The 17,725-nt window shown below is 45.6% G+C and overlaps 1 protein-coding gene across 3 annotated transcripts in view; it reads left to right on the top strand.

Annotated features, from left to right (window-relative positions):
• LOC144810163 (uncharacterized) overlaps nucleotides 1–17,725 on the top strand; it is a 216,804-nt gene that overhangs the window by 168,752 nt on the left and 30,327 nt on the right. The window contains exon 4 of one of the 3 annotated variants that reach the window (XR_013606879.1): nucleotides 8,963–9,040. The exons of the other annotated variants lie outside the window; for them this stretch is intronic. The gene's annotated coding sequence lies outside the window, so the exon portion shown is untranslated. Of the gene's footprint in view, nucleotides 1–8,962; nucleotides 9,041–17,725 lie in introns of those variants that run through there. 3 annotated transcript variants of the gene reach the window in all.

Genomic DNA, 17,725 nt, shown 5'->3' with positions numbered 1-17,725 from the left:
GTATGGAGTGCAAAAAAACGATGGATTTAGGCCCAGATCATTGTACTGGGGTGAATGTATGACATTGTTCTACATTCTGTCCATCAACTGTGTTTTTTGCAATTTTCCCCCCCAGTGGGCTGGGTATGCTCAGACGCGAGTCCCAGGCTCTCCACACCACTGGAGTCAAGCTATACAGACTGATGAAGGCTGATAGCCAGAAACCGGTCCTTGGATGCTTGATTCCGGTCTGGGAAAGACATGGCTTGGTAGTTCGGACTGGACTGTTCCCATGAGGCACAGGGTCAGAGCTGATTTGCATATAGCCAATGTCTAACCCAGGGTGGTGTGGAGTGCAAAAAAACAATGTATTTAGGCCCAGATCCTTGTACTGGGGTGAATGTATGACATTGTTCTACATTCTGTCCACATGTCCATTTCATGTTCTATATTCTGTCCATCAACTGTGTTTTTTGCAATTTTCACCCCGAGTGGGCCTTGGTATGCTCGGACGTGAGTCCCAGGCTCTCCACACCACTGGAGTCAAGCTATCCAGGCTGATGAAGGCTGATAGCCAGAAACCTGTCCTTGGGTGCTTGATTCCGGTCTGGGACAGACGTGGCTTGGTAGTTCGGACTGGACTGTTCCCATGAGGCACAGGGTCAGAGCTGATTTGCATATAGCCAATGTCTAACCCAGGGTGGTGTGGAGTGCAAAAAAAACGATGGATTTAGGCCCAGATCCTTGTACTGGGGTGAATGTATGGCATTGTTCTACATTCTGTCCATCAACTGTGTTTTTTGCAATTTTCCCCCCCAGTGGGCTGGGTATGCTCAGACGCGAGTCCCAGGCTCTCCACACCACTGGAGTCAAGCTATACAGACTGATGAAGGCTGATAGCCAGAAACCGGTCCTTGGATGCTTGATTCCGGTCTGGGAAAGACATGGCTTGGTAGTTCGGACTGGACTGTTCCCATGAGGCACAGGGTCAGAGCTGATTTGCATATAGCCAATGTCTAACCCAGGGTGGTGTGGAGTGCAAAAAAACGATGTATTTAGGCCCAGATCCTTGTACTGGGGTGAATGTATGACATTGTTCTACATTCTGTCCACATGTCCATTTCATGTTCTATATTCTGTCCATCAACTGTGTTTTTTGCAATTTTCACCCCGAGTGGGCCTTGGTATGCTCGGACGTGAGTCCCAGGCTCTCCACACCACTGGAGTCAAGCTATCCAGGCTGATGAAGGCTGATAGCCAGAAACCTGTCCTTGGGTGCTTGATTCCGGTCTGGGACAGACGTGGCTTGGTAGTTCGGACTGGACTGTTCCCATGAGGCACAGGGTCAGAGCTGATTTGCATATAGCCAATGTCTAACCCAGGGTGGTGTGGAGTGCAAAAAAAACGATGGATTTAGGCCCAGATCCTTGTACTGGGGTGAATGTATGGCATTGTTCTACATTCTGTCCATCAACTGTGTTTTTTGCAATTTTCACCCCGAGTGGGCTGGGTATGCTCAGACGTTAGTCCCAGGCTCTCCACACCACTGGAGTCAAGCTATCCAGGCTCATGAAGGCTGATAGCCAGAAACCGTTCCTTGGATACTTGATTCCAGTCTGGGAAAGACATGGCTTGATAGTTTGGACTGGACTGTTCCCATGAGGCACAGGGTAAGAGCTGATTTGCATATAGCCAATGTCTAACCCAGGGTAGTGTGGAGTGCAAAAAAACGATGGATTTAGGCCCAGATCCTTGTACTGGGGTGAATGTATGACATTGTTCTACATTCTGTCCATCAACTGTGTTTTTTGCAATTTTCACCCAGAGGGGGCTGGGTATGCTCAGACGTGAGTCCCAGGCTCTCCACACCACTGGAGTCAAGCTATCAGGCTGATGAAGGCTGATAGCCAGAAACCGGTCCTTGGATGCTTGATTCCGGTCTGGGAAAGACATGGCTTGGTAGTTCGGACTGGACTGTTCCCATGAGGCACAGGGTCAGAGCTGATTTGCATATAGCCAATGTCTAACCCAGGGTGGTGTGGAGTGCCAAAAAACGATGGATTTAGGCCCAGATCCTTGTACAGGGGTGAATGTATGACATTGTTCTACATTCTGTCCATCAACTGTGTTTTTTGCAATTTTCACCCCGAGTGGGCTGGGTATGCTCAGACGTGAGTCCCAGGCTCTCCACACCACTGGAGTCAAGATATCCAGGCTGATGAAGGCTGATAGCCAGAAACCGGTCCTTGGATGCTTGATTCCGGTCTGGGAAAGACATGGCTTGGTAGTTTGGACTGGACTGTTCCCATGAGGCACAGGGTCAGAGCTGATTTGCATATCGCCAATGTCTAACCCAGGGTGGTGTGGAGTGCAAAAAAACGATGGATTTAGGCCCAGATCCTTGTACTGGGGTGAATGTATGACATTGTTCTACATTCTGTCCATCAACTGTGTTTTTTGCAATTTTCACCCCGAGTGGGCTGGGTATGCTCAGACATGAGTCCCAGGCTCTCCACACCACTGGAGTCAAGCTATCCAGGCTGATGAAGGCTGATAGCCAGAAACCGGTCCTTGGATGCTTGATTCCGGTCTGGGAAAGACTTGGCTTGGTAGTTCGGACTGGACTGTTCCCATGAGGCACAGGGTCAGAGCTGATTTGCATATAGCCAATGTCTAACCCAGGGTGGTGTTGAGTGCAAAAAAACGATGGATTTAGGCCCAGATCCTTGTACTGGGGTGAATGTATGACATTGTTCTACATTCTGTCCATCATGTCCATTTCATGTTCTATATTCTGTCCATCAACTGTGTTTTTTGCAATTTTCACCCCGAGTGGGCCTTGGTATGCTCAGACGTGAGTCCCAGGCTCTCCACACCACCGGAGTCAAGCTATCCAGGCTGATGAAGGCTGATAGCCAGAAACCTGTCCTTGGATGCTTGATTCCGGTCTGGGAAAGACATGGCTTGGTAGTTCGGACTGGACTGTTCCCATGAGGCACAGGGTCAGAGCTGATTTGCATATAGCCAATGTCTAACCCAGGGTGGTGTGGAGTGCAAAAAAAACGATGGATTTAGGCCCAGATCCTTGTACTGGGGTGAATGTATGACATTGTTCTACATTCTGTCCATCAACTGTGTTTTTTGCAATTTTCACCCCGAGTGGGCTGGGTATGCTCAGACGTGAGTCCCAGGCTCTCCACACCACTGGAGTCAAGCTATCCAGGCTGATAAAGGCTGATAGCCAAAAACCGGTCCTTGGATGCTTGATTCCGGTCTGGGAAAGACATGGCTTGGTAGTTCGGACTGGACTGTTCCCATGAGGCACAGGGTCAGAGCTGATTTGCATATAGCCAATGTCTAACCCAGGGTGGTGTGGAGTGCAAAAAAACGATGGATTTAGGCCCAGATCCTTGTACTGGGGTGAATGTATGACATTGTTCTACATTCTGTCCATCAACTGTGTTTTTTGCAATTTTCACCCCGAGTGGGCTGGGTATGCTCAGACGTGAGTCCCAGGCTCTCCACACCACTGGAGTCAAGCTATCCAGGCTGATGAAGGCTGATAGCCAGAAACCGGTCCTTGGATGCTTGATTCCGGTCTGGGAAAGACATGGCTTGGTAGTTTGGACTGGACTGTTCCCATGAGGCACAGGGTCAGAGCTGATTTGCATATCGCCAATGTCTAACCCAGGGTGGTGTTGAGTTCAAAAAAACGATGGATTTAGGCCCAGATCCTTGTACTGGGGTGAATGTATGACATTGTTCTACATTCTGTCCATCAACTGTGTTTTTTGCAATTTTCACCCAGAGTGGTCTGGGTATGCTCAGACGTGAGTCCCAGGCTCTCCACACCACTGGAGTCAAGCTATCCAGGCTGATGAAGGCTGATAGCCAGAAACCGGTCCTTGGATGCTTGATTCCGGTCTGGGAAAGACATGGCTTGGTAGTTCGGACTGGACTGTTCCCATGAGGCACAGGGTCAGAGCTGATTTGCATATAGCCAATGTCTAACCCAGGGTTGTGTGGAGTGCAAAAAAACGATGGATTTAGGCCCAGATCCTTGTACTGGGGTGAATGTATGACATTGTTCTACATTCTGTCCATCAACTGTGTTTTTTGCAATTTTCACCCCGAGTGGGCTGGGTATGCTCAGACGTGAGTCCCAGGCTCTCCACACCACTGGAGTCAAGCTATCCAGGCTGATGAAGGCTGACAGCCATAAACCGGTCCTTGGATGCTTGATTCCGGTCAGGGAAAGACATGGCTTGGTAGTTCGGACTGCACTGTTCCCATGAGGCACAGGGTCAGAGCTGATTTGCATATAGCCAATGTCTAACCCAGGGTGGTGGGGAGTGCAAAAAAACGATGGATTTAGGCCCAGATCCTTGTACTGGGGTGAATGTATGACATTGTTCTACATTCTGTCCACATGTCCATTTCATGTTCTATATTCTGTCCTTAAACTGTGTTTTTTGCAATTTTCACCCCGAGTGGGCCTTGGTATGCTCAGACGTGAGTCCCAGGCTCTCCACACCACTGGAGTCAAGCTATCCAGGCTGATGAAGGCTGATGGCCAGAAACCTGTCCTTGGATGCTTGATTCCGGTCTGAGAAAGACATGGCTTGGTAGTTCGGACTGGACTGTTCCCATGAGGCACAGGGTCAGAGCTGATTTGCATATAGCCAATGTCTAACCCAGGGTGGTGTGGAGTGCAAAGAAAACGATGGATTTAGGCCCAGATCCTTGTACTGGGGTGAATGTATGGCATTGTTCTACATTCTGTCCATCAACTGTGTTTTTTGCAATTTTCACCCCGAGTGGGCTGGGTATGCTCAGACGTTAGTCCCAGGCTCTCCACACCACTGGAGTCAAGCTATCCAGGCTCATGAAGGCTGATAGCCAGAAACCGTTCCTTGGATACTTGATTCCAGTCTGGGAAAGAAATGGCTTGGTAGTTTGGACTGGACTGTTCCCATGAGGCACAGGGTAAGAGCTGATTTGCATATTGCCAATGTCTAACCCAGGGTGGTGTGGAGTGCAAAACAACGATGGATTTAGGCCCAGATCCTTGTACTGGGGTGAATGTATGACATTGTTCTACATTCTGTCCATCAACTGTGTTTTTTGCAATTTTCACCCAGAGTGGGCTGGGTATGCTCAGACGTGAGTCCCAGGCTCTCCACACCACTGGAGTCAAGCTATCAGGCTGATGAAGGCTGATAGCCAGAAACCGGTCCTTGGATGCTTGATTCCGGTCTGGGAACGACATGGCTTGGTAGTTCGGACTGGACTGTTCCCATGAGGCACAGGGTCAGAGCTGATTTGCATATAGCCAATGTCTAACCCAGGGTGGTGTGGAGTGCAAAAAAACGATGGATTTAGGCCCAGATCCTTGTACAGGGGTGAATGTATGACATTGTTCTACATTCTGTCCATCAACTGTGTTTTTTGCAATTTTCACCCCGAGTGGGCTGGGTATGCTCAGACGTTAGTCCCAGGCTCTCCACACCACTGGAGTCAAGATATCCAGGCTGATGAAGGCTGATAGCCAGAAACCGGTCCTTGGATGCTTGATTCCGGTCTGGGAAAGACATGGCTTGGTAGTTTGGACTGGACTGTTCCCATGAGGCACAGGGTCAGAGCTGATTTGCATATCGCCAATGTCTAACCCAGGGTGGTGTGGAGTGCAAAAAAACGATGGATTTAGGCCCAGATCCTTGTACTGGGGTGAATGTATGACATTGTTCTACATTCTGTCCATCAACTGTGTTTTTTGCAATTTTCACCCCGAGTGGGCTGGGTATGCTCAGACGTGAGTCCCAGGCTCTCCACACCACTGGAGTCAAGCTATCCAGGCTGATGAAGGCTGATAGCCAGAAACCGGTCCTTGGATGCTTGATTCCGGTCTGGGAAATACATGGCTTGGTAGTTCGGACTGTACTGTTCCCATGAGGCACAGGGTCAGAGCTGATTTGCATATAGCCAATGTCTAACCCAGGGTGGTGTTGAGTGCAAAAAAACGATGGATTTAGGCCCAGATCCTTGCACTGGGGTGAATGTATGACATTGTTCTACATTCTGTCCATCATGTCCATTTCATGTTCTATATTCTGTCCATCAACGGTGTTTTTTGCAAATTTCACCCCGAGTGGGCCTTGGTATGCTCAGACGTGAGTCCCAGGCTCTCCACACCACCGGAGTCAAGCTATTCAGGCTGATGAAGGCTGATAGCCAGAAACCGGTCCTTGGATGCTTGATTCCGGTCTGGGAAAGACATGGCTTGGTAGTTCGGACTGGACTGTTCCCATGAGGCACAGGGTCAGAGCTGATTTGCATATAGCCAATGTCTAACCCAGGGTGGTGTGCAAAAAAAACGATGGATTTAGGCCCAGATCCTTGTACTGGGGTGAATGTATGACATTGTTCTACATTCTGTCCATCAACTGTGTTTTTTGCAATTTTCACCCCGAGTGGGCTGGGTATGCTCAGACGTGAGTCCCAGGCTCTCCACACCACTGGAGTCAAGCTATCCAGGCTGATGAAGGCTGATAGCCAAAAACCGGTCCTTGGATGCTTGATTCCGGTCTGGGAAAGACATGGCTTGGTAGTTCGGACTGGACTGTTCCCATGAGGCACAGGGTCAGAGCTGATTTGCATATAGCCAATGTCTAACCCAGGGTGGTGTGGAGTGCAAAAAAACGATGGATTTAGGCCCAGATCCTTGTACTGGGGTGAATGTATGACATTGTTCTACATTCTGTCCATCAACTGTGTTTTTTCCAATTTTCACCCCGAGTGGGCTGGGTATGCTCAGACGTGAGTCCCAGGCTCTCCACACCACTGGAGTCAAGCTATCCAGGCTGATGAAGGCTGATAGCCAGAAACTAGTCCTTGGATGCTTGATTCCGGTCTGGGAAAGACATGGCTTGGTAGTTCGGACTGGACTGTTCCCATGAGGCACAGGGTCAGAGCTGATTTGCATATAGCCAATGTCTAACCCAGGGTGGTGTTGAGTGCAAAAAAACGATGGATTTAGGCCCAGATCCTTGCACTGGGGTGAATGTATGACATTGTTCTACATTCTGTCCATCATGTCCATTTCATGTTCTATATTCTGTCCATCAACTGTGTTTTTTGCAATTTTCACCCCGAGTGGGCCTTGGTATGCTCAGACGTGAGTCCCAGGCTCTCCACACCACCGGAGTCAAGCTATCCAGGCTGATGAAGGCTGATAGCCAGAAACCTGTCCTTGGATGCTTGATTCCGGTCTGGGAAAGACATGGCTTGGTAGTTCGGACTGGACTGTTCCCATAAGGCACAGGGTCAGAGCTGATTTGCATATAGCCAATGTCTAACCCAGGGTGGTGTGGAGTGCAAAAAAAAGATTGATTTAGGCCCAGATCCTTGTACTGGGGTGAATGTATGACATTGTTCTACATTCTGTCCATCAACTGTGTTTTTTGCAATTTTCACCCCGAGTGGGCTGGGTATGCTCAGACGTGAGTCCCAGGCTCTCCACACCACTGGAGTCGAGCTATCCAGGCTGATGAAGGCTGATAGCCAAAAACCGGTCCTTGGATGCTTGATTCCGGTCTGGGAAAGACATGGCTTGGTAGTTCGGACTGGACTGTTCCCATGAGGCACAGGGTCAGAGCTGATTTGCATATAGCCAATGTCTAACCCAGGGTGGTGTGGAGTGCAAAAAAACGATGGATTTAGGCCCAGATCCTTGTACTGGGGTGAATGTATGACATTGTTCTACGTTCTGTCCATCAACTGTGTTTTTTCCAATTTTCACCCCGAGTGGGCTGGGTATGCTCAGACGTGAGTCCCAGGCTCTCCACACCACTGGAGTCAAGCTATCCAGGTTGATGAAGGCTGATAGCCAGAAACCAGTCCTTGGATGCTTTATTCCGGTCTGGGAAAGACATGGCTTGGTAGTTTGGACTGGACTGTTCCCATAAGGCACAGGGTCAGAGCTGATTTGCATATCGCCAATGTCTAACCCAGGGTGGTGCGGAGTGCAAACAAACGATGGATTTAGGCCCAGATCCTTGTACTGGGGTGAATGTATGACATTGTTCTACATTCTGTCCATCAACTGTGTTTTTGCAATTTTCACCCCGAGTGGGCTGGGTATGCTCAGACGTGAGTCCCAGGCTCTCCACACCACTGGAGTCAAGCTATCCAGGCTGATGAAGGCTGATAGCCAGAAACCGGTCCTTGGATGCTTGATTCCGGTCTGGGAAAGACATGGCTTGGTAGTTCGGACTGGACTGTTTCCATGAGGCACAGGGTCAGAGCTGATTTGCATATAGCCAATGTCTAACCCAGGGTGGTGTGGAGTGCAAAATAACGATGGATTTAGGCCCAGATCCTTGTACTGGGGTGAATGTATGACATTGTTCTACATTCTGTCCATCAACTGTGTTTTTTGCAATTTTCACCCCGAGTGGGCTGGGTATGCTCAGACGTGAGTCCCAGGCTCTCCACACCACTGGAGTCAAGCTATCCAGGCTGATGAAGGCTGATAGCCAGAAACCGGTCCTTGGATGCTTGATTCCGGTCTGGGAAAGACATGGCTTGGTAGTTCGGACTGGACTGTTCCCATGAGGCACAGGGTCAGAGCTGATTTGCATATAGCCAATGTCTAACCCAGGGTGGTGTGGAGTGCAAAAAAACGATGGATTTAGGCCCAGATCCTTGTACTGGGGTGAATGTATGACATTGTTCTACATTCTGTCCATCAACTGTGTTTTTGCAGGTTAGATCTGTGGCACGAAAAGCTGATCGTGGTACTAATACTGCTCCCGAAATTCTAGAGAGTATTGAGAATTGGTCAGAAAGGGAGCAAAAATATTTTACCGAGATATTTGCTGCAGAAGTTCTTGTACGATTTAGGAAGTATTCGGACAAAGTAGAGCCAAGTGATGTAGCAGCTGATTGTAAACAATTACGTGAAGGTACTTTTGTTTCCTCCCAGATGCCTGACACGATCAGACGCTTGGTTAAAGTACTTGATGACGCAGTCCGTTTATGGGAGGAGAAAAAAGCAGCAGACGCAGCAGCACAAACGTCCCGAATGAACATGGCACGAGCTCTGTCACATGAAACAGATAAGAATGTTGTAAAATTGAAACCTATGCGGGAAGCCGCACCTATATATGTTCCTCTTAAAGAGAAAGGCACAAGTGATGATAAGACTTCTGTCGACGCGAAAGGGTATTTTATTTATAATTGGGTTTACACTCCTTTGTATAGAGCAGATGTTATGGCTCTCAAAAATGCATTGCCTGATCCGTGAAAGAATCTGACAGCTTTTTATGAAGAAATTGAGGGCTCTTGCACTATGACTTTGTCTGATATTGATTCGTTTTTTGGATTAATATTGCTGCCTGATATGTGGAAAACTGCGTAAAGTTGACGATCGCGCAGTATTTGGGGCATTATGGGCGGATATAGAACAATCAGATAAAGATAGAGAACCTGCATGAAAACCGTGTCAACTAATTTTAGATCTTCCAGCAGCTATCTTGGTTAAATTAAAAACGATTATTCCTCCTAAAAACATAGATTGGACTTTAGTGGTCAGTCATTGACAGATGACATGGGTAGGCATCTGTTTGTCAATAAATATGTCACACACCTTCTGCCAGAAATAGCTAGTCGCCTAAAGGCAAGCGAAAGTTCATGGATTACCTCTTCTCCGGTTTCCCTCTTGACTATGGCTCAGTATTATGAACGACAAGAATTAGAAGCAAAAAGTAAGCAGGATAAGAAATCTAAAGAATTGAAAACTAAGGTTATGATGGTTCAAGCTTATGGTCCACCTACTAGAGGTAATAATAATAGAGGTAAGCGTGGATCTTATGGTTCGTCTTTTCCTCCCTATCCTCGTGAAGACTTGTCTATTGATCAATGTGCGTATTGCAGACAATTCGGACATTGGATTTCTAATTGTCCAGTGCTACGTGCTCAGCAGGGTTCACGTGGTCGGGGGCTAATGAGAAATCATTCAGGATATTCAGGGCCTAGAGGAAACTCGAATGATCGTGCTAGGTTTGATGCTAATACACGAGGACAAGAGGGGGCTAATACATTTGATAGATGGAATCAATACCAAATGTCTGACTATGAACCGGCTAATTTACAAGATTCTGCTTATGCATAGGATTGCCTAGGATGGGGTAAGGAATCAGTTGAAGTTCCAGTAGATCAGAGGGGTCCCTATGTTACAGCACATGTTTTGGGCTCTACTGATCAGTTTCTGGTTGATACAGGAGTTACTTGTAGCGCTTTGTCTAAACACTTGATTCCTAGGGCTCCCCTGTCTGGCTTAACGATTACATCAATAGGTTTCGATGGAACATCCTCCCTTAGCCCATTATCACAGCCATTTGTACTTCATGTAGATAAGTTCACTGCTCCATGTCATTTTTGCTTTCCCCAAATACACCAGACAACATTGTCGGTCTTGACACATGCTCAAATATTTCAGGGCCACGATACGATGTTCTCCGGAAGGAGTACGGGTATTTTAAATGACAACCACCCCATGATTGAGAGATCCTGTATTGTTAAAGAGGATATTGCATTAGCTTCACTTCCTAGTACTTTGTGGGCTACTTCAGACACTGATGTAGGACAAATGGTTATTCCACCAGTACATATTAGTGTCAAGGAGAGTGCTATATTGCAGAGATTGCCTCAGTATAAAACTTCTCGAGAAGGAGAAGAAGCACTCACACGTATTGTACAAGACCTGATTGAAGGGGGGGTTGTGGAAGAAGTTCTGTATAATGTCTGCAATAGTCCGATTCTTCCCATTTTGAAAAAAGATACTGACACTAAGATATATAGATTTATTATTGATTTGAGAGAGGTCAACAAGATTGTAGTACCGCAGTACCCTGTAGTGTCTGACATAATGACATTACTTACCTTGGTCCCTCCAACAGCAACTACATTCTCTGTAATAGACTTGAAGAGAATGCTTTCTTCTCGATACCTATTCATCCTGATAGCCGATATTTGTTCAGTTTCACTTTAAATAATAAATCATACAGAGTTTGTAGAGTTCCTCAAGGGTACACTGAGAGTCCGAGTATTTATAGTCAGGCCTTAAAAAGACAACTCGATTCCTTCATTTTGTCTGAAGGAGTGGCTCTCATACAATATGTCGATGACATCTTGTTGGCAGCTGATTCACCTGAGCAGTGTGAAAAATTTACCTTGTCTCTACTTTCTTTTCTTGCTAAACACCATCACAAAATATCACAGAAGAAATTGCAATATTGTAGACCGAAGGTGACCTACTTAGGTCATCTTCTGTCTAAGGAGGGACGTGCATTAACATCAGATCGCATTCAAGCAATTTTAGACACTCCAGTACCTTCCACACAGAAAGATGTCTGTGCATTCATTGGTTTGACTTTGTTTTGTAGGCAATGGATATTGGTTTTTTCACACATTGTTAAACCTTTGCTAGCACTTTTGACTAAGAACACTCCGATTCCTCTTCCTTGGTCAGATGAATGTCAAAATGTTTTTCGCCAGTTAAAACAAGCTCTTTGCACTGCACCAGTGTTAGGCACACCAGATTACAAGAAGGCCTTTACACTCTATGTACACTAGAAGGATGGATGTGCATTATCAGTTTTAGCACAGACACACGATGACAAAGAACGTCCCTGTGCATATTTTTCTGCAGTTCTTGATCCTGTTGCTCGTGCATTGCCTGGATGTTTTCGTTCAGTTGCAGAAACAGCTGTGTCTATACGTCAGAGCGAAGGGATAGGTTTGTCACACAAATTGTTGGTGTTAGTACCCCAGGCAGTAGATGCCCTTTTGAATCAGACTAAGACTCAGCATTTGACTAGTGCTCTCTTGACAGGATATGAATTGACATTGTTTGCACCTCATATCACATTGAAAAGATGTGCGACATTGAATCCAGCCACTTTGCTGCCACATCCTGTGACTCAGCCTCAATCAAAGGAGCCTCATGATTGTATTTTCCTTACTGAGGAACAGACAAAGGGTCGCATTGATTTACAAGATACGCCCCTTCAAGATGTAGATGGGGAGCTGTGGGTTGATGGATCCTGTTGGAAGTTACCAGATGGCACAACCTCAGCTGCGTATGCAATCACCACACTCGACACAGTAGTGGAAACAGCTCACATACCACAGAAGTCGGCTCAAGCAGCTGAACTAATATCTTTGACACGAGCATGTGAGCTTAGTACTGATCTATGTGTGAACATTTACACGGTAGCCGCTATGCTTTTGGAGTGGTTCATAATTTTGGCCTACTCTGGAAGGAAAGAGGCTTTCTTTCATCCCACGGGATGCAGATAATGCATGGAGAATTAGTACATAATCTTTTGACTGCACTCACATACCCAAAGAAAGTTGCCATCATGAAGTGTAGCGCACACTAGAAGATCACTGACCAAATAGGACAGGGAAATGCCTTTGCAGATCGTGTAGCTCGTGAAACTGTGATACAGCGAAGCACTACATCTATGTTTGTAGTAAAATCACATGCTGAGCGTTGGCATGATACCAGAGAAGAAGTACTAGATATACAGAGATCTGCCTCTGAGAAAGAACTTGAACAATGGTCTAAAGAAGGAATGTTAGACGATGAGGGTTGTTGGCGAAACAAAGAAATGAACAGGTGTAAATTGCCTGCAGCCTATTTACAATCTATGGTTCAAATGGCACATGGCTGGCACATGTTGGAGCTCTAGCAATAACTAAATTGCTTAAACAAGTTTGGGAGCATCCTGGAATTGCCAGCACAGCTAAAAGAGTGGTACAGTCCTGTTTGATCCGTTTGCAGTACAATCCTGGAAAAGGGACACAAACTCCTATAGGAGGGTTTGCTACACCAACCGCACCTTTTGAAGTATTGCAGATGGATTACATCCAACTTGAACGCTGCAATAATTTCAAATATGTCCTAGTGGTGGTATGTGCCTTTAGTAAAATGGATAGAGGCGTACCCTACGAAGGATAATGCTGCTCTCACACACAAGGTACGTGGTTTAGGAACTCCCCAAATGTTCATCGGTCTTCCAAATACCACCTGATACGGTGTCAGACCTGATGGTGAATGTGGCACTGATCTTATTGATAACAGTGCTAAAGGCGATGCATCGGGCCACTTTAGGGACGTAGATGGCAGTATTTTTGCCAACTTCAATTTTAAGGTAGCATTATACCTTTCCACCAATCCTGCTGATTGTGGATGGAAAACTGCATGGGACAGGTGTTTATTCTTCAGTGGTCGTGGGCTTCTGTAATGTGTTGCTTTGGCTTCTTCTTGTTTAATTTAAGTCCTGTAAAACAGCCAAACGGTCTTTGATATCAAAGGGTTTTTGTTCTACCACATAGTATGATGATTGAGGTCTTCGACAATCATTCTAGTACCAAAAAGAATTTCATATGGAGTGATTCTACCCAGAGAATTTCTTGGCAGATTATTTAAACTACGTTGGACACTTATTAGATGTTTGACCCACCCGTCACCCGAACTTAATACCCTAGCTGTTATTGATTGCTTTATGTCCCGTTTTTTTCTTTCCACTACAGAATTTCCCTCAGGATGGAATGGACTTGAGTACCGCAATGCAACGCCCATGCTGGCCATGGCCTCCTTTTAAGCTCGAGAGCTAAACGCAAGACCCTGGTCAGAATGTAGCGTGCCGATTGTGTATATGCCGATGCAGACTCACAAATCTTTTATAACAGTTCGGGAGTCAGCCGAGCACTGAGGCCACATCCAAATGAATCTTGAGCATGAATCCACTGCGACCATGATATATTTATAGTTGCCATTCCTTTGTAAGGGGCCACAGTGGTCCAGGTAAACACATGCTAATGGTTTATCTGAAATTAGAACGGGTGTCTGCACCGGGCGTTTCACTGTTGAAACTTTCATTTTCTGGCGGATTTCCCATTCCAAAACATAGTTTCTGGTCTGTTTCCTCATGCACGGCCACCAGTATCTTTGCTTTAATAATGACACTTTGGAGGAAACACCTGCCTGTGCAGTGGAAAGTGGAAACACCTGCGTGTGCAGTGGAAAGCCTTTCGGTAACGTTTTACCGCTGTCTTTATTGGTAGCGGCAACAGCCTGCATGATTTCGCTGTCTATTTTTGTTTTTGAACGAGTGATTGCAGCTACGGAAGCCGTTTGCACAGCTGCCTTTGCGGCTTCATCAGCCAATGAATTCCCTGCAACATGCACGCCATCACGCTGATGACTCAGTGTATGGTTCACGTGAGTCTTTTCTAGTTCTTTTTGTAATTAAACTACTTGTTCCCAAAGCAACTTATGCTTGATTGTGCCACCTTTTGCATCTTTGAAACCGTTTTGAACTCAGTTCTGCAAGTATTCATTGTTAGATTGGACGCAGTAATACGAATAGCACAATATGAGTGTAGGTAATTCGGGATCGGTATTTTCCAGAGCCATCTTGAAAGCCTGTAGTTCAGCTCGCTGAGCTGTACAGTCTCCTAGGCATCGAGTTTTTGTGACCATAGGTCTGAATTTACCATCGTGCCAGCAAACTTTAACCACTTCGCTGCGGCGGCTATTCCGCCGCAGCGCTAAGGGGCGGGGGAGGGCGCGTGGCGCTCCGGCGCTTATGACGGAACCGCTCCGTCACGCCCCTCGGGGGGGCTGTGCTTGTGACGGAGGGGTTACGTCATAAGCATGGGAGGGGTTATCAATCACGCAAGCAGCACTATAAGCTTGTTTAACCCCAATTGCGGGCTCTGCTGATCCATCTGTATAAATTATACATTCATATTGTTCCAGAGGCAGAATCTCAGCGGGCAGAGGACATTCTTGTTCATATTGTAAAAATTCTTGTGTTTTCAAGTAGGGGTCAAAAATGTATTGAACGTCTGTTACAGCAAGAGAGTTAACCCATTGTATCCATGTCTGATGTAAAGCCTTTGCATTTGGAATGCTCGCTTTTGTCACTGCCTCTAAGGCAGGTACAGGAGTAACGACCATTATGCGTCCACCCTGTTGCTACTGCAGTTTGAAACACTGTCAGAATTTTTTCTGTTGAAGTGGAATTCATTTCAGCTTGTGTGTACAAGTGTGATTTGTAAGCAATTGGTACTTTTTCACCTTCATTAAAGGTTAAGTACATGAATCAGCATCTTCTTGGGATTATTCTGATTGCAAGGTTGCGTACGTTTACGCGTGTCTGTAAATATGATGTTGCTAACATGTCTGTGTGCACTAAACGCAAAATTTCTGTGTGTTTTTGAGTCCAATTAGTTGTTTTAAAATCAGGTTTGATTAATTCGTAGAGAGATTTAACCCTTTCAGCGTAATTTAGAATGTAAGTTCTTCCGAAATTCAGGAAACCTAGAATTGACTGTAAGTTTTTCAGCGTTTTTGGAGGTTGTGCATTGTTGCCAGGCTTTTGCCTTCACTTAAAAGTTCGTATCCTAAGAATAGGACGTTGAGATGGGCAATTCTTGATTTTTTAAAATTTAATTTATACCCTTCAGATGCGTGTTCACTCTGTTCAAGTGCCTGTCCAAGTCATCGTCTGTTAGATTGATGTCATCGACATAAGATAATGCCTCTTCATCATACGTTTGTAGTAACTCTGTTACTCTGGCTGAAAATATTGCTGGACTATTCTTGAATCCCTGGGGGAGACAACAGAAGTGACTCCGTTTCCCCATCATTGAGAAAGCGGTCAAGTTCCTGCTTTCAGGTGCGATATTTTGACAGAAGAAACCGTTAGAAATATCTAATGTGGTTTTATATTTTTTACGCACAATGTTATTCATTAGTGCTGCACTGTGTGCATTTTGTACTGTAAACGTTTTACAACAAGAGTTTAAATGTCTGTAGTCCTAAACTAGACAATAGGTATTGTCTGGCTTGGAGACAGGAAACAAAGGATTGTTCATGGATGAGGTGCATGTTTCAATCACCCCTTGATATTCAAGTTGATCGAATATCTCCCTGACCTGTTTTTTAGCTTCTGGCTTAACTGGGTACTGCCTCTGAGCAGTTGGTTGAGTTTTTAACTGGATTTTATGGTGAGGAGAATCATCATTCCATCCTACATGATTTTTATATAATGCTGGAGCCTGGGCTACTGCCCATTTTCTGGTATAGGTGTATTTTAAGTGAATTGGAATATGATTAGAGAAGGCTGGCATAATGATTAAGCCTGGGCGTAGTTTGCGTAGCAGCACTACACATAGCTTCACGTAGTATACTTTGAACTTCACGTAGTACACGTAGTCTGCGTAGCGTAGCTGATGACACTGTGTACTTGTCTGTACTGTGAAAAAATAGCAAAATAATTGCAAATGGTATCCTGCACAGTGCCAGTTTTGATAAAATAAGTATTTCCATCTTTATATGCTAAAGTGCATATAGTACTTTCACACAAGTGAAACTAAAAAATTAGCAAGCACTGAGAGAGGTGATGATTTTGGGATCCTCCCTAACCTAGGGGGAGTACCAAATAGATGCCTTGAAAACAAAAAAGCACATCTTATTGAATAATTTGGTGGTGGTCCCATCCTCTTAGGACCACCCGAAGCACAGTTATTGGCAAAAAAAACATTCCCAACCAAAGGCCCTGCAAAGCATTATGGGATGAGATTAGCAGTGGGCAGGGAATATTATATAGTATCCAATATCAAAATAATTCTACAAAGAGCTGCAGTTCAACTGGTGGTTACTAGATGTCCCTCACAAGTCAAATGCAAATGCTTGATGAAAGGGCTTCAATGGTTTTGCATTTGACTCATGAGGGATATCTAGTAATGACTAGTGGAACTGCAGCTTGATGTAAGAATATTTTCAATGCTTTGCATTTGACTCGTGAGGGACATCTAGTAACGACTAGTGGAACTGCAGCTTGATGTAAGAATAATTTCAATGCTTTGCATTTGACTCGTGAGGGACATCTAGTAATGACTAGGTGAACTGCAGATCTTTCCAGAATTATTTTGATATTGGATACTGAATATTCACCACCCACTGCTAATCTCGTCCCATAATGCTTTGCAGGGCCTTTGGTTGGGATTTTTTTTGCCAATAACTGTGCTTGGGGTGGGGCCTAAGAGGATGGGACCACCACCGAAGTTCAACACGATGTGCTTTTTGTTTATGCTCTTTGTGTTCAAGGCATCTGCTTGGTCCTCCCCCTAGGTTAGGGGGATCCCAAAATCATCAGCTTTCTCATTGCCTAATGTTTTAATTGTAAAAGTTCACTCTGGTGAATTGGCTATATGCTTTTAAGCATGTAAAATTGCTTTTTCACAGCATCTGAGTATGTTGTTGATTTAGCTGCTAAGCTACGTGGTACTACGTGCAATTTGCGAATTAGCGTAGCGTAGCGTAGTATTATGCCCAGGGTTAATAATGATGTCTTCGCCATGTGGGCACTCCCTGACAAATTTTGGTGGCCAGTCTTTTTCAGCAAGAAGAATGGCATAACCATTGTAGAGCTTCTCCCAAAAGAGTGCTCTTATTTTCCTAGTTATCTCCCCATCCATCCGGAGCGTTACTTCATATTACTTATGGGGTACACTTACCCTGGTATCGGCAGTTTCAACTTGAATAAACTCATTCAAGTCCACTGTCTCCAGATGATCCTTCAGGATCTTGCGAGCTATGGTAACTTCTGCTGCGCTGTCCAGCATTATCAGGGCCCACTTCCCTTCTCTTGAGTTGTGTCCTCAAGAT

The sequence above is a fragment of the Lissotriton helveticus genome, chromosome 1_1, assembly GCF_964261635.1.
Source record: "Lissotriton helveticus chromosome 1_1, aLisHel1.1, whole genome shotgun sequence".
NCBI classification, from domain to species: Eukaryota; Metazoa; Chordata; class Amphibia; order Caudata; family Salamandridae; genus Lissotriton; species Lissotriton helveticus.
Note: the sequence above shows the minus strand (reverse complement) of the source record. Positions and strands in the feature narration are given on the sequence as shown.